At 41.8% G+C, this 22,224-nt stretch overlaps 1 protein-coding gene across 8 annotated transcripts in view; it reads left to right on the top strand.

The window, feature by feature from the left end:
* The window catches only part of LOC134351697 (contactin-1-like), a 752,292-nt gene that overhangs the window by 628,544 nt on the left and 101,524 nt on the right, over positions 1-22,224 (top strand). The window lies entirely within an intron of this gene.

Raw genomic sequence — 22,224 nt, 5'->3', positions numbered from 1 at the left:
TATTAAGGGATATGAGGTGAGTGCTGGAAAGTAGCACTGAGGTGGAAGATCAGCTTCATTCTCATTAAATGGTAGAACAGGTACACGGCACCAAATGGCCTGCCCATTTTCAAATATCTAATGCTCTTTGAAGTGTGATGGAGATGAAAACATAGGCTCTGGAAAGAAGTACAAATTGCAGAAGGGGGAAGAGAGAGATCAGATGTCTCATTGGAACAAAGGTGGATCTCTCTTGGAGGGTCTTATCCACATGGGCTTCTTTATTCAAGATGGGCTGAGTTTTTTTAATAAGCTGTGCTGAAGTGGTTTCTTGCTATGAAGAGTGCCTTAAATTGCCTTGGTAGCAGATGATTCCAGTTAAAATTTTTCCCTGCTTAATTCACACACAGAATCGTGAGGGGTGTGGACGGAGTGGTTATAGTGGTAGTTCCTCCTTTGGTCGGGGTTGATCATGTGTCTTAGCTGTCTACACAATCCAGGGCAGTATGGTGCAGAGAGCAAGCTGTTGCCAATGCAGCAGGCTCCATACAGCTAATAAATCCAAATGAATGACAGAGACCAATACAATTTGGCACCAGCCACAGGAATTGCCAGTCAATGTTGAATTCAATGTAGGACTGCCTTAGGGATTACAGCACCAGGTATTTCCTCAGAGTTTACTAATAAAGCCTTCCCCATGAGTGAGTATAGCTGCAAGGCAATGGATGTTTGAAATCAGAAGTTTCCTTCTAGATGAGCTGCCAATCACGGTTGACGAGCCCTATCTGCCCAAAACGATAGTAACCCACCTTTGCCCCTTCTCCTGTCGGTAGAAACAGTTCCACTGGGCTTCGTAGTTAAACTACACGTGAAGGCCAGGAGCTGGACTTTGTGTCAGAGGCTATTTGAGATGCACTCCATTGGGAGCATTTAATATGTAGCGGGAGCTTATCCCCTCTATTTCCCCTGTCTATGACAACCTTAAGGGACCGGGGTGGTTGTAGTGAGGGTGTTTCCTGTTTCCTCTGCAACTAAGGATCACCCTTCAAATTAAGGTGTCACCTATTTATGTCAAGAATTGAGATAATTTTCGTCTCAGTGCATTTGGAGCTTGCTTCTCCAAAGTGCAGTTGAAGCAGACCATGAATAGATTTAAGGCAACAGTTGATAGATATATAAACAAGGAAGTGATAGTTAATATATGTAGATTGGAATATGCTGTTGAGTTTATAGTCAGATGAGTGAAACACTTATTTAATAGTAGAACAGGGTTCAAGGGACTGTGAAGCATACTAACTTGCAACGTGTCCCAGAAATGTTAATCAGAAACTTTGTTCCTTCTCATTCAGCAGAGTTAATTTGTTCATGTTGAAGACATTACATAGAATTCCCAGAGCTGAAGTTTCTGCCAAATTATTGACCTTCATTTGCGGGAAGAGACTGTCACTGCAAGTGAGAATAGAACTGGCGGAAGATTCCCTCTGTCTACAGCAATTATTAACTCCTCTGAATATCTTGCATTGAAATAGGCTTCAAAAAGGGAGAATGGTTGTATGGGCAGAACATATCGACCATCGTGAGGCAAGATGTCATTAAGTGGCAAAGGACACAGCAAAGATTCACAAGAATTTTACTTTTTTCCTCAGAATGATAAACGGCCAAAAGAGGGCCTTGTAGATGTTCATAGAATTATGAGGGATATAAATAAGATAAATGGTGACAGTCTTTTTTCCAGAGTTGGTGAGTCTAAAACCAGAGGATTTTGATTTAAGGTGAGACATAAAGTTTTAAAAGCGACCTGAAGGTCAACTTTTTACACAGAATGCAATGGAAATGTGGAGTGAGCTAATGGCGGAAGCTGTAGAGATTGATACAGTGTTTAAAAAACATTCAGACAGGTATGTGAATAGGAAAGGTGTAGAACAGTGATTACCAACCTGGAGCCCACAGAGCCCTTGTTTAATGGTATTGGTTCATGGCATAAAAAATGTTGGGAACCCCAGGTTTAGAGGGATATGGGCCAAAAGCAGACAAATAGGACAAGCTCAAGTAGGAAACTTGCTTGACACAGACGAGGTGAGGGAAAAGACTGTATAACTCTGTGACTCTCGAAAGGAGGCCATCAGCACAGTATGTCCAGTGAGTAGCAGTCCTTATATTAGATTCGACCAATTAATACCACTGACTTGGTTTACAATCAACATGAAATTTATTGATAGTACAACAGTGCAAGATCTTTTCTGAAGTAGGCTGCAAAAAGGCGGAGTAGTTGATTGAGCTAACCTCAAGAAAAAACAAGCCGTTAATAATTACTATTTTACCAGAGCTATTTTTGGTTTTGATCTCGAACCAAGTGCACTGGCAGCCTGACTAGTTGGCATCTCTGTGGAGATGGAGGCAGTGCAGATCAAACCCTTGATAGGAAGCTGCAGAGACGTTGCCTCATGGAGGCTCATTGCCTGTCTTGTTGAGAGAAGCCTCAGCTTGAAGACAGGGATGGAGGGGTAGGAAATACAGTCTATGGAACAGAATATGTCTGGGAACTGAAAATGAAACACAATTCATAAAGGCGACAGGTTCTTGTGTAATATATTTTCTCCGATCCAAAATTTATGGGGACTTGGTGTGCTGGTTGTTGGTATCCTTTCTTAACGAAGCAGAATAGGTATTCAGCAATGAGAAATAAAGGAAGTATGGCAGTTTTTTGGGGGAGGGGATTAAATTGTTTCAGCCTAATTAAATGTCATGAAGCGTAAAAGCAAAGCTCGCTGAGTGACTCGTTTTTACAAACCTCATTTCGCTGGACTATGTGGTGTTAGATGGGCTGAAGCATATGACCTTAATGTCTTCTCCATCTGCCTGTGTTAGGGTGACTCTCAGCTTTCTTGCCTCTGGGGGACCTTTGCAGGCTGCTGCTGATCTCTGCCACACCTCACAGTTTGCTACTTACTGCTATATTGGGGAGGTCACCCAGAATCCATACTCGGACAGGAAACTTCACTGGTTTTCCCTTCATCTCACAGGATCAATTAGCCAGTTTCATGGAAATAGTTAAAAGACAACTACTGCTAAACTAATTAACCATGTATATATTTAAGTAAAATACAGAACAAATTAGAACATTACCAATACCTCTACAGTACTATAAAACTGCGCATTTGTTCTAAACAGTTATCGATGGAGGAATTCATCTGCTTTTTTATTTAGATTCACTGTAAATGAACAAAAGTAGCACAAACACCTAGTGCAGATAGTGGACTGCCTTCATACAATGCATTGCATCCTCCAAATCTTCATTTTCATTGTAACATTCAAGATGACTATCGATATCAAACCTCAGGGTTTGAGGGTCGGCACAACAATGTGGGCCGAAGGGCCTGTACTGTGCTGTACTATTCTACATTCTATGTAACTTCAAATTCTTCGTAATTTCTAACTTGTTGAAAAGTGAAATCGTTTCATTTTTGAGCACCCTTCCGTGATTCAAGTTTGGTCCAGAATCATCACTTCACACTTGAGGTGGCTTTCCGGAAATCTAACCTGGACCTCTTGTATTTTACCTGGGTGCCAGACAAAATCAGCAGATTGTGGATGTCATGATTCATCTAAAGCATCTGGTTGGGGAAGACTGAATGATTTTGTGAGGACACACTCATCTACATCTGTTTTTATAAAGTCCTTTGATGAGTTCCTGAAAAAGTTCTGTTTTTATAAAGTCTTTTGATGAGTTCCTGAAAACAGCCCAGTCCACCAACTCAAGTCAAGCCCATAGCTGATCCTTTGTGACCACTTCTTCATTGTCCGTACTTCTGGAATCTTGCTCTTTAGCCTCTCCCTATATATAGGTAGGAGGAGCAGAGGCAAATGATCAAATTTCCCAAAATGCAGTCCAGAGATCAAACAGTAGGCATTCCTTATTATAGTATAGCAGTGATCGAGTATGTTGCTAACCCTGCTACAGGTGATTTGTTGATGATAATTGGGCAGAGATTTCTTCAAACAAGTCTGATTGAAGTCCCCAACAATGATTTGAAAGGCATTGAGGTAGGCTGTTTCTTGTTTGCTGATGACAGCACTCAGTACCCAAGTATCTGCTTAACATCGGCTTTTGGCAATATGCAAACTGAATCATGGAGGAAAACTCGCTCAGTAAGTAGAACAAGAACATTCGGCACTTGGTTGTTTCAGGATAGGGGAACAGGAGTGTGACGAGACCACTGTGCCCATGAAGCACAGAACCTCCTCCAACTTTTGGCTTCTTTGAATCAGCTGTCCAGTCCATCGAGGAGCCTGATCGGCGAACCCAGCGTGTCTTTTGTTAGCCAGGAATCACTGAACACAGCAAACCCTCTTTCCCTCCAATGCATCAATCTTGCCCCAGATCCACAATTTTGTTCTCCAGCAACTGCAGATTTTCTAACAAGATACTGGATTGATGAAGTTTTATACCCCTCTCCTTCCTAACTTTTGGCCATGGTGATGTACTTTTGTCCACTTAAATGTGCCGTACCTGCATTCTTAAGAGTCAAGTCCACTGAGTCCTTCAGGAGATCATGAAGTCACTCGTTCATTAAAAAAGTTCAGAAGTATGTTGCTTCATAGGAAATTCAGGCTATAGATTGCAGTGAGAGTAGTTCAGAGAAGTATATTTACAAGTTTTGTAAACTGACTGCAAAGCATTGCGGTTTTTTTTTTCACCAGCTCCATCTTGGCTGTGGGAGTAGATCCATTAAATATTCAAGATAGAGGTTGACACATGCTCAAACAACAAAGGAGTAAATAGGCTAGGAATAGATCATCCATGATCTGGTTAACAGGAAGAGTAAGTTCCATTGGCCAACTCTTGCTCCTGTTTCCTGTGTTTAGTTCTTGCATTATGTTAGTTTTCAAAAGCATATCTTGAATTTGATCCATTCATTTTCATCCATCAGTTTTCAATTGTTCTGCACATAAAAACCAGGGGCACCAAAGCACTATAATTGAATTGTGTTGCAGTGAATAAAACACTTATCAGATGCAAGCTTCCTTGTGGGTAATCTGTTGGATGCCAAAATCTCCAATTGATTTGTACTGTTCTTGTTTAAAATGCTTTACAGCAGGGTAGGTTTAGTGATGGGGGTTATCCTAAATTGAGTATTCATGTTAATGATACTTGCTGAAGCAGTGTTAACAGCAATTTTGGGCAAATTGAAAAGATTATGTTAGTGATTATCTTCAGGCACTTGGGTTCATCGTGACCAGCTGAAGTCTTTGTGGTGGCAGTCATATTCTATGTGGTAATGTGAATGATTACTATATATCTGAGGGAACGGATATATGACTATTTCGGTAGACATGGACTAATCAAGAATAGTCAGCGTGGCTTCATGCGTGGTAGGTCATGTCTAACCAATGTTATAGAGTTTTTCATCAAAGTTGATGAAAGCAAGGCAGTGGATGTGGTCTACATAAACTTTATTAAGTCTTTAGACGAGGTCCCACATGGGAGATTGGTCAAAAAGGTTCAGTTGCTTGGCATTCAAGGTGAGGTAGTAAATTGGATTAGACCTTGGCCTTGTGGGAGAAGCCAGGGAGTGGTAATAGATGGTTGCCTCTCTGACAGGAGGTCTGTGATTAGTCAAGTGCTGCAGCAATCAGTGCTGGGTCCGCAGCTGTTTGTCATCTATACTAATGATCTAGATAATACTGTGCTTAACTGGATCAGCTGGAAAAATGGGCTGAAAAATGACGGATGGAGTTCAATGTAGACAAGTGTGAGGATGCTGCACTTTGGTAGGACTAATCAGGGTGAGTATTACATAGTGAATGATTGGGCACTGAGGAATGTGGTAGAACAAAGCAATCTAGGAATGCAGGTCCATAATTTGTTGAATGTAGTGTCATAAGTAGATAGGGTCATAAAGAAAGCTTTTGGCACATTGGCCTTCATAAATCAATGTCTTGAGTACAGGAGATGGGATGTTATGCAGAAGTTGTGTAAGATGTTGGTGAGGCCTAAGTTGGAGTACTGCGTGCAGTTTTTGGTCACCTATCTACAGGAAAGATTTAAATAAGGTTGAAAGAGTACAGAGAACATTTACAAGGATGATCCCAGGTCTGGAAGATCTGAGTTACAAGGAATGATTGAATAGGTTAGGACTGTATTCTTTAGAATGTAAAAAATTAAGAGGAGATTTGATAGAGGTATACAAAATTATAAGGGGTACAGATAGGGTAAATGTAAGCATGCTTTTTTCACTGAGGTTGGGTGGGACTACAACCAGAAGTCATGGGTTAAGGATGAAAGGAGAAAAGTTTAAGAGGAACATGAGGGAAAGCTTCTTCACTCAGAGGGTTGTGAGAGTGTGGAACAAGCTGCCAGTACAAGTAGTGCATGCAAACTCGATTTCAACTTTAAGGGAAATTTGGATAGGTACATTGAATTAGGGGTATGGAGGACTATGGTCATAGTCATACTTTATTGATCCCGGGGGAAACTGGTTTTCATTACAGTTGCACCATAAATAAATAATAAAACCATAAATAGTTAAATAGTAATATGTAAATTATGCCAGGAAATAAGTCCATGACCAGCCTATTGGCTCAGGGTGTCTGACTCTCCAAGGGAGGAGTTGTAAAGTTTGATGGTCACAGGCAGGAATGACTTCCTATGATGCTCTGCGCTGCATCTCGGTGGAATGAGTCTCTGGCTGAATGTACTCTTGTGCCCACCCAGTACATTATGTAGTGGATGGGAGACATTGTCCAAGATGGCATGCAGCTTGGACAGCATCCTCTTTTCAGACACCACCGTGAGAGAGTCCAGTTCCATCCCCACAACATCACTGGTCTTACGAATGAGTTTGTTGATTCTGTTGGTGTCTGCTACCCTCAGCCTGCTCCCCAGCACACAACAGCAAACATGATAGCACTGGCCACCACAGACTCATAGAACATCCTCAGCATCTTCCGACAGATGTTAAAGGACCTCAGTCTCCTCAGGAAATAGAGACGGCTCTGACCCTTCTTGTAGACAGCCTCAGTGTTCTTTGACCAGTCTAGTTTATTGTCAATTCGTATCCCCAGGTATTTGTAATCCTCCACCATGTCCACTCTGACCCCCTGGATGGAAACAGGGGTCACTGGTGCCTTAGCTCTCCTCAGGTCTACCACCAGCTCCTTAGTCTTTTTCACATTAAGCTGCAGATAATTCTGCTCACACCATGTGATAAAGTTTCCTACCATAGCCCTGCACTCAGCCTCAGCTCCCTTGCTGATCCATCCAACTATGGCAGAGTCATCCGAAAACTTCTGAAGGTGACAAGACTCTGTGCAGTAGTTGAAGTCCGAGGTGTAAATGGTGAAGAGAAAGGGAGACAAGACAGTCCCCTGTGGAGCCCCAGTGCTGCTGATCACTCTGTCGGACACACAGCGTTGCAAGCACACGTACTGTGGTGAAGGAGCAGGTTGATGGGAGTAGGCAGTTTATATGGTTTGGCACAGACTAGGTGGGCCAAAGGGCCTATTTCTGTACTGTACTTTTCTACTGAGTATGAATGTGACTGGAGAGTTACTTCTTTACTCTGCCTTCATTGTTTTGAATGGGATGTTAGTTTTAGCAAGGACATTGTTTCAGTTGCTCTCGTGATTCACCAAGTTTTTTTTTCTCACTCTACGGTCCTGATTGACCACATCAACATTTGTCGATTTAAAAAGTAAGCAGTAAGAAACTCTCTGCTGTAGTAGCAGTGAGTTTTCTGGGTTTGCACTACTCTTTCAGTTTGTGTGATTTGGACTGAGTCTTTAATTCACAACCAGCCATTCCATCCCTAAATCCCCACATACTTGGCACTCTCCCATCAACTCCATGCCAAATCTTCCATTTTGCATTTCAGCTTTAAAAATTTCACTTTGATATCTCCAAGCAAGATGTTTTTCTTCAGAAAATGTGGCCTTGATTAAAAACCTTAGGTTGAAGTTCATTTTTTTTCCTGGACATTTTGTCAACTCAAGGGAATTAAGAATGACACCTGGCAAAGTTTCTCTGTGCATTAATATGATTGATGCACTTTACTCACTTTTGGAACATGTCTTTCCTCAGGTCTAATACTAAGTCATTTTTACACAAGGAGTTCAAACAAGCTCCAATAGAAGCTATAGAGTCTGTTGAGGTAAAGTTCAGAAAAAGTTTCAAAGATCACTTCAATGCATTCATTGTGAGTGACAGATCATCTTCCCACCTCATAAAACTTCAGCTATAACTGGGATATGAGTAATCAATCACGAAACTGGCCCTGTCCTGAGACCTGGGGCAGGAGACCCGGGGAGGAGCCTTGCATCAGTGTTCAGACAGCAGTCATTGATGGTAGTCCCTCAATCTGCTAATGTGTATATATGCTTGGGTGTCTCTGTGTATATTTGTGTGTATGTGCTTGTGTGTGTTCATGTGTCTCTAAGTGTTAATGTGTGGGCCTCTATGTGGCAGTGTGTGAATGCATGCACTGAATGTAACTCTGAGAGTCATTGCACATACAATATCTTTGGCTGTTATGTGTGTTTCTTTGTGTATATGCATGCTTTTATTTCTATTCATTTTTCAGATCATGCTATTACAGGCAGTGGCAGCATTTTTTGCCCATTCTCAATTATCCCCAAGAAGATAGTGGTGAGCTTTTTTCTTGAATTGCTGCCATCTTAGTAAACATGCTTAAACCATGGTGTTGAGGAGGGAGTTTCAGTATGTAGATTTATTTATTTATTGATTGATTGATTGATTGATTGAGATACAGCGTGGAATAGGCCCTTCGAGCCACATCACCCAGCAATCCCCCGATTTAATCCTCGCCTAATTGCAGGACAATTTACAATGACCAATTAACTGACCAACCAGTATTTCTTTGGATCCAGAGGAAACCCACGCGGTCATGGGGAGAACGTACTGAGTCAGGCAGCGGTGGGAAATGAACCCGAGTCGTTGTTACTGTCAAGCATCACCCTATCATGTCAGCTAGTGAAGATCAAGGACTGGTAATACTTTTCCAAATTCAGATAGCCCACTACTTGGAGAGCGATATACATTTGGTGATTTTTCTATAGACCTGCTGTCCTAATCCTTGGTTGTAGAGGTGGCAGGTTTGTGGTGTGCTGTTGGAATGGCCTGGGCAAATAAATAGAGAACTGTGATTTGTGGATGGTGCACGGTCCAACCAGGGTGCTCTGGCAGTGCAGGAAGTGAGGATGTGTGTGTGTTGGACATACTCCAGCTCTGAGTGTGTGTGAATGTGAGGGCGTTTGGAAAAGACAGAAGGAATGGGGCTGGTACATGTGATCAACGTTTTGGCCCCAGACCCAGTATTTAGTTCTGAATGACTTTGGGAGACTGAGATCAAGAACCTGGCTGGAAGTTGTTTGCTAAAGTTAGGGGGAAGGGGAGGATTAAGGAAAAGCATTTGCCATTCAGCCAGACGGTGGACAGGAGCTGGAGAATGGTAGGAAGGTGTGGTACACCGGCTGCCTAGCTGTGAGGGTCAGTCCTGGCCATGTCCAACCACCAACCACAGGACCACGGGATCTACAGGCCCTGTAATACTCATTTTGAAAATTCTACATGTGTGCAAATGATTTGCACATTTTCATAACCATTTTTTGAGAAAGAAATACTTCTTGATTCAACTTCTAAATGATATATTTTGAAGCTTAATGTTCAGTGGTTTGATCTGGAAATCATTTCTCTGCTTTATCAGAACTCTTCATCAATTTAAACACGTCAACTCAATCAGCCGTGTTCCCTGGTAAATATAAGCCAGTCTTCCCTCAACTTGACTTCATAATGTAAGGCTTTTAACCTATTTATACAACATCTTTCGTTCAGCAGAGAAATGGGCCCTTCAACCCTTCAGGTCCAGGCTGACATTAAACACCTGTTTCAAATACACTAATACATTTTATTCAATCCATAATTCCATCAACTCTCCCATTTGCCCAGTTAACTGACCAATTACCATAGATCTCTGGTCTAGGGGGAAACACCCAGAGGAGACCCATGCAGTCACAGGGAAAGCATAGGTATTTAGTTAGTTAGTTAAAGCTATCACCCCTACTGAGGAATAGGCTGTTGACAGCAGATCACCAGAGGCCTCTGTCCTGAGCCAGTCTTTCGAGTTGTACCTAGGCATAGCCTATCGCGGTGTCAGCTTCAAGGTTGCGTCACCAGGTGTTCTTTGGCAAGCCTCTCTTCTGCTTTCCCTTGGGATTCCACATTGGCACTCGCCTGGAGTACCAGATGTTCTTGAGCTAGAAGAAGGTTGCCCTAGCTTTGTCAATCCCTGTCTTGACGTCCGCATCATTGCCACCCTGTCTTTCAATGACACTGCCAGGTAGGTGAAGGCTTCTACCTCCTCAAGTGGACTTTCCTCAAGTGACAGAGATGATGTGGGGTAGGCTGATCTTGAGGACTTTAGTTTTCTCTTTGTGGATGTTAAGGCCCACTTGTGATGATGTGTTTGATGGTTCTGTTGTTTTTTTTCCTGCATCTGCTTGTGGGTATGGGACAGGAGAAGTATATCATCAGCAAAGTCCAGGTCACCCTCTTGTTTCCATAGAGTCCACTTTATCCCATTCCTTTTCTGTGCTGCAGATGTCTTCATAATCTAGTCTATGACCAGGAGGAACAAGAAAGGGGACATCAGGCACCCTAGTCTGACTCCTGTCTTCACTTGAAATCTGCTGGTGAGTTCTCCAGCATGACTGACTCTGCAGAACTCTTGATCAGTCTAACCATCTTGCCTGGTAATCCACAGTGCTGAAGGATTCTCCACAGACTCTTTATCTACACTGTTGAAGGTTTTTTTTATAATCGACGAAGTTGATGTACAGAAATAAATTCCACTCGAGTGACTGCTTGACTATTATGTGTGGTGTGGCGATTTGGTCAGTGCATGATCTGTTCTTGCAGAAGCCTGCTTGTTCATCTCTTAGTTTAGCATCTACAGCATCCTTCATCCTCTCTAGTATTATCCTGTAGAAGACTTTTCCTGGGACTGTCAAGAGTGTGATGCCTCTGTAGTTGGAGCAGTGGCTAAGGTCTCCCTTATTTAGAACCTTGACAAAGTAGCCAACTTTCTAGTCGGTTAGTATCTGCTCTTTTTCCCCAGATCTTCTGAAAGAGAGGGTACAGCAACTACTGTAGTGTCCAGGTCTGTCTTGAGAGCTTCTCCAGGAATGTTGTCTGGACCAGCTGATTTACCATTGCTTAGCAGCTTTATTGCTTTCCTGATCTCCTATCTGGTAGGCTTGTCTCAGTTTATAGGCAGGTCAGTAGTGGCTGGAGGGATGTCAGGCGGGTTTGGAGGTGAGGGTCTGTTCAGCAGATCTTCAAAGTGTTCATCTCAGCTGTTCAGCTGCTCCTCTGTTCCCACAATGGTCTTTCCATCCCTGTCCTTGACTGGCCTGTCAGGCTTACTGTACTTGCCAGACAATTTCTTGGTGGTCTCATACAGCTTTCTCCTGTTACCACACCCCACTGCTTGTTCTACTTCCTCTGCCAGGCCATGTATAAAACTGCACTTGTCTGCTTTAATGCTCTTCTTCACTGCTGTATGAGCCTCTGCATGCTTTTCCTGTGCTTTTGCCTTTCCAGTTTGAGTCCTGCAATTATTGGATTCATGATTGCTTTCTTCTGCCTCTTGCATAATGTTTCAGCTGATACCCAGTCTTCCTGCTGGTTCTTTTTGACACCGAGTACCTTTCTAGATGTCGAGACTTATATTTCCTCAACTCTCTGCTGTTCATTGTGTAGATCCTTTCTCACATGCAGTTCTTGTTGCACTTGGAACTTGTTACTGAGGACCAATTTGAATGTTTCGTTGGGTCTTCATCTCTCAAAAGGTTAATGTTGAATCTCTGCCTCATTGACGCTGATTCTATCCAATTCTTATTTAGTTTGAGTTCTAGCTTTGCAAGCAAGTGGTGATGATCATATGTGACATCTGCTCTTCTCCTCACTCTAAAATCTTGAAGTGATCTCCTGAATTTCTTGGATGTACAGATGTGGTCTATTTGATTCTCTGTTATGTGGTCAAGTGACAGCCATGTGTGCTTATAGAAACATAGAAAATAGGTGCAGGAGTAGGCCATTCAGCCCTTTGAGCCTGCACTGCCATTCAGTATGATCATGGCTGATCATCCAACTCAGAACCCTGTACCAGCCTTCCCCCCTCATACCCCCGATCCCTTTAGCCACAAGGGCCATATCTAACTCCCTCTTAAATATAGCCAATGAACTGGCCTCAACTGTTTCCTGTGGCAGAGAATTCCACAGATTCACCACTCTCTGTGTGAAGAAGTTTTTCCTAATCTCAGTCCTAAAAGGCTTCCCTTTTATCCTCAAACTGTGACCCCTCATTTTGGACTTTCCCAACATCGGGAACAATCTTCCTGCATCTAGCCTGTCCAATTCCTTTAGGATTTTGTATGTTTCAATAAGATCCCCCCCTCAACCTTCTAAATTCCAGAGAGTATAAGCCTAGTCGATCCAATCTTTCATCATATGAAAGTCCTGCCATCCCAGGAATCAATCTGGTGAACCTTCTTTGTACTCCTTCTATGGCAAGAATGTCTTTCCTCAGATTAGGGGACCAAAGCTGCACACAATACTCCAGGTGTGGTCTCACCAAGGCCTTGTACAACTGCAGTAGTACCTCCCTGCTCCTGTACTCGAATCTTCTTGCTATAAATGCCAGCATACCATTCGCCTTTTTCACCGCCTGCTGTACCTGCATGCCCACTTTCAATGACTGGTGTATAATGACACCCAGGTCTCGTTGCACCTCCCCTTTTCCTAATCGGCCACCATTCAGATAATAATCTGTTTTCCTGTTTTTGCCACCAAAGTGGATAACCTCACATTTATCCACATTAAATTGCATCTTCCATGAATTTGCCCACTCACCTAACCTATCCAAGTCACCCTGCAATTGTTTTGTGGGGGAAGATGCTTCTTCCAATGATCATGAGCATTTGAGCATTTTGCACATGTCGGCAAAGAGCTGTCCATTCTCGCTCGCTCTGGGTGTTCCTATCGTGTCTTCGTAGCCAGTGTTATCCAATGCCACTTTTGCATTGAAGTCTGTCAGGAGAATGTTAGTATCTCTTTCAGGATATTTTGGAGCCTAGTATAGAAATGCCCTTGATTCCTTTGTCAAGGTTGTTAGTTGGTGCATAACACTGTATGACGTATATCTTGATCTTTTGTGGTGATGCAGGAACCATGGGCTTTGCCTGCTATCAATGCCTTTTGTGTTACTTTTGATAGCACAAATGCTATTCTTTGAGTATGTGAGATGTCATCTTCCTCATCAGTACCCATCATCAGCCACCTCTGCCCGGGCTACGTCCATCATGTTTCACTGACCCCAAGCAGGCTCAGATTGATATTCTTCATTCTGGCCGCCACTTGTGAAGTCTTCTCGCTTTCATACGTGGTCTTTACTTTCCATGTTCAGATGGTGCTGTTCCTGGATGATTGAAGGATGGTCGACCCCTGCAGATTCTGTGGACTTGTGGCTTTCACCACACAATTTCATATGTCTTCTAGGCAAAGATCCTTCCACTCCAGGGGATGAGATCTTTGGAGCTTCTGTTGATGTTTCTGTAGCTCTAGGATTTTACAGGATGGAGTTGCTAGCTCCATGCCCAGCCCTCTTTCTTTCGCAGCTGGGCTTGGGACTAGCAATGGCAGAGTTTAGAGAGAGCATCATGTATGTGTTGCTTTGGATTTCCAGCATCTGCAGGTCTTCTCACGTTCAAAATAGACCACACCAGAGATCAAGATTGAATGTGACTCACTGCAACTGTGAGGCTACTTGTTGTGCTACTTGGCAGAATTAAAATCATGCCTTGGTGGCTAGTGAGGAATCAGGAGCAATGAACTCTATTTTGCATTCTGTATAGTGTACATTCTGTTTTTTTCACTTCTACATTGTAATGATGGACGACATGAGCTATTCAAATGGCATACAGAGAAAAAGCTTTTCACTATGTGCTGGTACATGTGACAATAATAAAACAATGCAAATACCTCAGCCATAGATGTGTACTTCGAAGAAAACCTTGTAGGAGAAGATGCAAAGGCTTTAACAAGGAAGTTTTAGAGCTGAAAACCTGATGGTTGGAGACACAGTTGATAATGATGGACTGAACTGTATAGGATTTACAGAGCAGAGCCAGTGGAATGAATACATGGAGGTTTGTATTTCCTAGATAAACCAATGTTCTTCAGACCTGCTTCTCCTTGTGTCCTGCAAACGCAAATCCTTCGAACTGATTCTGAAATGTTAGTTCTTCCCACTTTCATGCCCTCCTCATTTCCTGATGTTCTTTCTCCTAAGTAGGCACAACATACAGTCGTGCCAAATACTCTTCCACAAATGCTAAGGGATAAACATTGAGCATGTAGATAGAAGAGCACATAAATGGCCATTGTCAGATACCTGTAATCACTGCCATTACAAAGGCAGTCACTGCCATTGTAACTCTCTGTTCCCCTTCATCTCAGAATTGGGAAGTTTCAATGTGAAATAGATTCAGTATTTTTCTGGAAATAAACATAGAAATCTACAGCACATTACAGGCCCTTCAGCCCACAATGTTGTGCCAACTGTGTAACCTCTCTAGAAACTGCCTAGAATTTCCCTACCGCATAGCCCTCTATTTTTCTAAGTTCCATCTACCTATCTAAGAGTCTCTTAAAAGACCCTATTTTATCTGCCTCTACCACCTTCACTGGCAGTGCATTCCACACACCCACCACTCTCTGTGTGAAAAGCTTACCTCTGACATCCCCCTTGTACCTACTTCGAAGCACCTTAAAAGTATGCCCCTCGTGTTAGCCATTTCAATCCTGGAAAAAGCCTCTGCCTATCCACATGATCAATGCTTCAATTAATCTTTTTAAATTAAGATAAAATTAATCTTTTTAAATAATTCGAAAGAGTTCAAGACTTCTGTTTAAAAATCATAATCAATGCTCACTAATGATTCCCAAATTGATTTAAACTTGGTAGACATCAGATGACCAGTTTTTCACCCCTCTCCACATGTAGTCCCTCACCTGCTATTTGCAACACACCACTCTTTGTCTGCATTGACAACTCTTGCTTGAATCCATCCCTCTCCTCACTTTCTTTGCAACTTGAAACCTTTTTTTCTCTGTTTCTCCCTCTTCTCTTCAAAGGGTTTTCAACCAGAAATATTTGCTGTTTCTCGTTCCACAAATGCTGTCTGACAAACTGAGTGTTTCCAGCTTTTTCTATTCTTTGTTCTTGATCACCCTGAAATAGTTTGACATGTGGCCACTATAATTCAGTTGCCTTATTTATGATGCACTTTGTGTTGTTCTACAGTAGGATGCTGTCTGGCTTTGTCAGCTCTTCCAGTCTGATTCGGAAGGTTCTGTGTGTAGCACATATTGCACATTGAATATGTCCTGCCTCTCTCAAAACTACATAAGGAAATTCTGGATTTGCATTACCTCCATTGGCACTCCAGTGCAGGACTGAGGGTGGGCTGCACTGCCATCTTTCAGAAAAGTTATATCTGCCATCACGGGAATTTAAAATCCAATGATATATTTGAAGAAAGTCACAGTTGTTCTCATCATCCGGACCCTATTTGTCTCTCAAGCCTCACCCTGAATGTAAATCGTTCAGTTTTTGCCATGTTTTTGTTTGTGGGATCTAGTTATTCTAAAATTATCTACATCCAAAAGTTATTTGTTTTCTTTATACATGACAAGAACGTACTGAGGTCATTAAAGGTACTATAGAAATGAATGTTTCTTCAGAATAACAGGATTACCTCCAATCCGTGGGAACTGTTCCGTAATCTGTAGAATTTCACAAAATGATCATTCACAGTTCACACAGCTATTTCTTTTAGTACTTGGAGGTGCAGATTATAAGCCATTGAGATATATTGGCCTTCAGTCCCATTAATTTCTCCATCACATTTTTTGCTAATACTAATTTGCTGGAATTCTTTCTTTTCATTAAACTCATGGTTTCTGAGCATGTCTAGGAAGTTATTAGGAGCCCCTTATGTGAAGGCAAAAACCAACATATTTGTTGAATTGCTGTGCCATATCTTTGCTAGTAATATTTTTTCCCGTTTCTAACAGGGGCTAGGTTTTTTTCTCTCTTTGCATACTCTGAGTAACTCTTACAGTTCACTTTCTTTACTCTGATACTCTACTTTTCCTCCATCAGTCAAACTGTTGGTACTTTTCATGATGAATACTGAACTGCCGCCAATCCGCAGGCCCGCGGCTATTTCTGACAACTTCATATACTTACTATTTGGATCTAATAATATCCCTAACTTCTTTTGTAAGCTGTGGTTAGTCTACATTTCCTTATGTGTCAATGCACCAGAAGAAACTGTAGAACTGTTAGAGTCTCTGCATGCCACCATGTTAGCTGCAGCTACAGTCATGCTTCTTAAGGGATCATCCCAATCTATCATAGCCAACTCAATCCTCAAATCTTAACAGTTTCCTATGTTTCAGTCTAGGGCCCTGTTCTCAGATTAAACTACAGCACCTTCCATTTTAAGTGAAGAATTCTATCATGTTATGGGCACCTTTCCCTGAAGGACCCCACACAACAAGATTATAAACTAATCCCTTCTCCAGAATAGACTGTGCCCCATATGCCTTATCAACACTGGCATAAAAAGCCTTATCTCGCAAAGTCTTGAGTTTCATCCTCGTCAGTGTTGTGGCTAGTTTGGCTTGTAGACTAGAAATTCCCTTTCCTACTGTAGTACCCTTTCCTCATACATCTTCAGTTGCTGTTTAATGCTGTCCTCTGCATTATCAGTACTGCTTGAGCACTATTGATAACTGCCACCAACTTGTGCTGAGATCTGCCAAGACTGTTTTCACAACTTCAATTTCTGAACTCATTTCCTTCTTGCTATTGCTCTAACATCATCTTTTGATAACAACGTCGCACCCCGTCCTTTTCCCTTTCTGCCCATTCTTCGTGATTATTGAACACCCTCAGATATTTAGCTCTCAGCCTTGACCACCCTGCAGTAGTGGTTCCACTCTGGCAATTCCGTTTCTAGCAGTAAGCATGACATTATTACAGCTGGGGCCTTGGAGTTCAGAGTTCAATTCCCGCGTCATCTATAAAGAGTCTATATGTCCTTCCCGTGGAATGCATGGGTAGGTTAATTGGTCATTGTTAATTGTCCTGTGATTAGGTTAGGGTTAAATTGGGGTTGTCTGGGTTTGCGAGACGTGATGCTCAAGGGGTTTCAAAGGGCCCACTCCATGCTGCGTCTCTAAATAAAATAAAATAAAATAAATAAATCTCAATCTATCCATTCATACTGTTAATTTGTCCACCCTGCATCATGAGTTCGTACTCAGCCACCTCTAATCTTCTTTGTTTCTGTAACCCTCGGGTTCGGCCGGTGGCGTTAGTCTAGGGGAAGACGGTCTCCAGCCCCGCCAAACTTGTGAGATCTCATTTGTGTGGATGCTGCATGATGTTTTCCCTGTTACAAATCAATACCACGAAATGACAAACAGTGCACCATATGCAATTAAACATCTTAGCTTTGTAATTAATTTGACTAGCGGGGTAGTAAAGAAAAACAAAAAGGAAAGGGTCCATTTTAATGAAACAGTCTAACGGGCATGTTGGAGCTCACGGTTTCTCATCTGTTCATTCTTCATTGATTTCCCCTGGGTGTTGTCGACCTGGCCCCGTTCCAAATCTACTCCATCTTGCAGTCTATGACCTCTCTCTTCTGGCATCTTCTCTCTCCATCTTCCGCCGAACAAAAGACTGCAAGTACCTCGCTCTTGGGCACACACACAAGAAAGAAAAACACTCCCCTCATTGGACAGTGCACATTCCAAAGCCCCCGTTATCTCTAGTCATAACCTAAACACTGCAGCTACAGAGAAACCATTACATTAGCAGTGAAACCTTTTCCAGGGTGTTACATTTCCATTTTGCTAACCACCTTCACATTTTTCTACTATGACACTAATGTTTTACCACTTTTTTTAAACACAGCCTATTTGTTAGTGCACTTTTTTGTTTGTATGCTCTGCTCCTTCAAAATGGAGTTTGGTTATCCTTTCTTTACTCTCATTCCTGCACTACTTCCTTGTATTTTCACTATAGGACAAAGATCTGTTGTGTTCTGAAAGTTCTGAGGTTCAAAATAGAGAAAAGAATGCAAACTTCCATTCATATTCACCTTTCTTGGCACAAATAGCCACTTGATAAAAGTGTAGCTGTCCTGTTTAAATTGGCGTCCACACCGGACTTTCAGGCGAGAGGACCTGAGTTCAAATCCAGCTGGCATCTTGCACGTTCCATCCATGCTGTGTTGAGCGTCGAGCTAGCACCTTGGCCTTGTGAAAAGACAGACAATGCTAAAGAAACAGCAAGGTTGCTGCCTGATGTGCCACAAGCTGTGGAAAGGAACAAAAATCCTGTTTAGGGGGTATTGTTTGAGCGTTGAATCTTCCCCAGGGTTCTGGGGAATAATCCCCGCTCTTCTGGAAAATAGTGTTCAAGATCATTTTCAGAATCAGGTTGAATATCACCTGCATATGTTGTGAAATTTGTTGTCTTTGCAGCAGCAGGTCAATGCAATACATAATAATAGAGAAAAAACGTGAAATACAGTGAGTATATATGCAAAACTAAAATTCTTTTAAAAAGTAGTGAGGTAGTGTTCATGGGTTCAATGTCCATTCAGAAATAAGCAGAGGGGATGAAGCTGTTTCTGAATCATTGAGTGTGTGCCTTTAGGCTCCTGTACCTCCTTCTTGATGGTAGCAATGAGAAGAGGGGATGTCTTGGGTGAAGGGGGTCCTTAATGATGGATGTCACCTTTTTGAATCATCACTCCTTGTCCGCCAGACATTCAGCAGTGGCAATGGGGAGGCACACATACATGTGATTAAAATAGTACTGAACAGTTTTCCTTTCATTTCTGAAATCTATTCGTTTTCCCTCAGTGGTTTATTTGAAGCACTAAGCTCCAAGGCAGAGTTCCAAAATGTACATAGTAGTTTCCATTGTTCTCTACCCCAATCCACAACATGCTGACAGATTTCATGCTGGCAGCTCTTGTATACCTTGTTTCAGTGCTCAGTTTTCCTCTGTAAATTAAGGCAGAAAATATTAACAAGTTGTTTAATCATTGAGAACACTGTAGCCAAGACAATACTTCACTCCCTTATCTTAGACAAACATACAAAAAAATTGAGCAGAAACACGTCACTTTCCTATTCCCATCTGAAAGATGCATTCATCTGTTCCTGCAGTATCATGGTAAGGAGAGTGATTGGAACATGATAGAATTTGAGTTTGAAAGTGATACTATTAAATTGTATATAAAATTGCTCTTATAAAAATCAATTAATAATTGGGAAATTGCACTCAGTGGCCACTTATATTAGGTACAAATGTACACCTGTTTGTTAATGCAAATAACTAATCAGCTAATCATGTGGCAGCAACTCAAGGCATGGTCAAGAGGTTCAGCTGTTGTTCAGACCAAACATCAGAATGGGGAAGAAATATGATCTAAGTGACTTTAACAGTGGAATGATTGTTGGTACCACACGGAGTGGTTTGGGTATCTCAAAGACTGCTGATTTCCTAGACTTTTGATGCACCCCAGTCTCTAGAGTTCATGGAGAGTGGTGCGAAAACAAAAATCATCCAGTAAGCAGCAGTTCTGAGGGCCAAAAACACCTTGTTAATGAGAGGGGTCAAAGAAGAATGGTTCAAGCTGACAGGAAGATGTCAGGAACTCAGATAATTACACATTAAAACAGTGGTGTGCAGAAACATATCTGTGAATGCATAACACGTCAAACTTTGAAATGGATGAGCCACAGCAGCAGAAGATCACAAACATAGACTCAATGGCCACTTTATCAGGTACAGAAGGTACCTAATAAATTGGCCACTGAGTGTATATTATGACAGTAGATCAGTAATGGTAAGCATTTGAGTAATTCATAATTCTGAATAATTATGTATCAATTTCCGTGAAGAAAGACTTAAATATAGTGTGGCCCAAGCCATGGTTAACAGGATGAATTACAGATGCCAATACATTAAGAAAAGTGGCAGACTGTTATAAAGAAGAGCAGGAAACCTGAAGATTGATTTATGGAAAGTCATAGAATTGTACAGCACAGAAACAGACCCTTTTAGCCCTCTTGCCAATACCTATCTATGCATTACTGATAAAGAAAAAAAAACTTTGGAGTTGGAATCAGATTTACTATCATTGACATATGATTTGAAATTTGTTGTTTCGCAGCAGCAGTGCAGTGTGAGGACAAAGTCTATAACTTACAAAAGTAGATACAGTACAGAAAAGGAATGACAAGTTAGTGTGCATTGATCAGAAATCTGATGGCAGAGGTGAAGAAGCTGTTCTTAATTCATTTATTGTGAGTCTACAGACACCTCATCTCTTCCCTGAAGGTTGTAATGAGCAGTGGGCATTTCCTAGATGGAGAGGGTCTCTAATGATGTATATGACTGGGTGTTAGGGGTCCTTGATGAAAAATGCCACTTTCTTGAAACAGGGTCTCCTCTATATGCCATAAGTGATGAGGAAGGCTCTGTGTTTTTACAATTACTGTGACTTGTGATCTTATCATAAATTGGCAGCACCTCTTCACATTTCTGCCTGGGTTATAATATGGTGAATTACAATACCCACCTTTTGTCATTTGGTTTTCCCACAGAACAGGCCAATTCACTGAGTCAAATCACTACCTTTGATAAATTTTGCTGGTGATTTTCCCCTTTAAGGTTCTTGATTAGTCAGGGCATCAAGAGGCATGGGGTGAAAGCAGGTTGGTGGGGATGACTGGAAGAATTGGATCAGCCCATGATGGAATGGTGGAGCAGACTCAATGGGCCGAATGGCCTACTTCTGCTTCTATATCTGATGATCTTATGGTCTAATTTTAAAGCTTCCTGGTGGTTCTGAGTGATGTCTGTATTGATGTACATCCAATGGAATACAGTTTGCAGCACACTCTACTGGGAGCTAACAGTCTCAGGTCCAAGCTACAATACCCTGTGCCTTGGCCAGTGTTGCCACCTTTGATCAATGCTGAACAATCCTGTGATTTCATAGAATATCTGAAGGTTAGCATGGGACTGTATCAGTTGCAATGACCTCTGTGCACTGGGGTTATCTCAGATACTTGCCAGCAATGAACTACCGAGTCATGATGACGTCCCTGCTACGTTTTGGTTTTCTCTCAACTGCCATATCTTCTTCAGTATACCTTACATTATGTAAAAGGTTCAGTCAACCACTGTGAATTTTTCTCAAAGAAAAGCTGCAGATGCTGGAAATCCGAAATAAACACAGAAAATGCTGGAAGCACTCAACGTTCCATGCAGCACCTGCAAAAAGAGGAACTGATTTAATACTTCAGCCATGACAAAGGGTCTTTTCCTCAAAATGTTAATACTTTGTCTCTTTCTACCGATTCTGCCTGACCTGCTGAGGGTTTCCAGTATTTTCTGTCTTTGTGACATAAACGATTGCAGTGATAAACTAGATTAAAACATGGAATGGGTAAAGGTTGATCAGATGAGGGTTTTATTCACTGGAGTTTAGGAGACTGAGAGGGGACTTGATTGAAACAAATAACAACATGAGGGGTCTTGAAAGGATGGATGTGGAAAGAATGTTTCCTCAGGTGGAAAAATCTGAAGTCACTGATTAAAGTACAGAAGTCACCCATTTATGATAGAGATGAGAGATTTTACTTTCTCTCAGAAGATCCTGAATCTTTGGAACTCTGCTGCATAAATTTTGATGGAAGCAGATTTATTTTGCAAATTTTAAAGGAAGAGATAGATGGAATTGTGATAAAGCAGGTGGGTGAAAGGTAACCATGGAGATGAAATGGGGGATTCTAGTTATAATCGATCAGTCATCATCTTATTAAATGATGGAACAATTTTGGGTGTACAGCGTGGTCTAATACTGCTTCTGTAGTATTATGATGTAAATGTACAGTGCAATATCAGATTGAGGTGACTTGGTTATTGCACTCAAGTTTTATCAGATCACAGCACTTGAATGTCATGACATAGAATGAGTTAGAAGATGGGAATGGAAGGCTGAGTAACCAGGGAAATTGTAGTAATACGACAGAAGATGGCCCAGTACTGCATCTAATACAGCCATCGCCTC

This window comes from Mobula hypostoma, chromosome 9, assembly GCF_963921235.1.
Source record: "Mobula hypostoma chromosome 9, sMobHyp1.1, whole genome shotgun sequence".
In the NCBI taxonomy this organism is placed as follows: domain Eukaryota; kingdom Metazoa; phylum Chordata; class Chondrichthyes; order Myliobatiformes; family Myliobatidae; genus Mobula; species Mobula hypostoma.
This window is presented reverse-complemented; position numbering and strand designations above follow the sequence as displayed.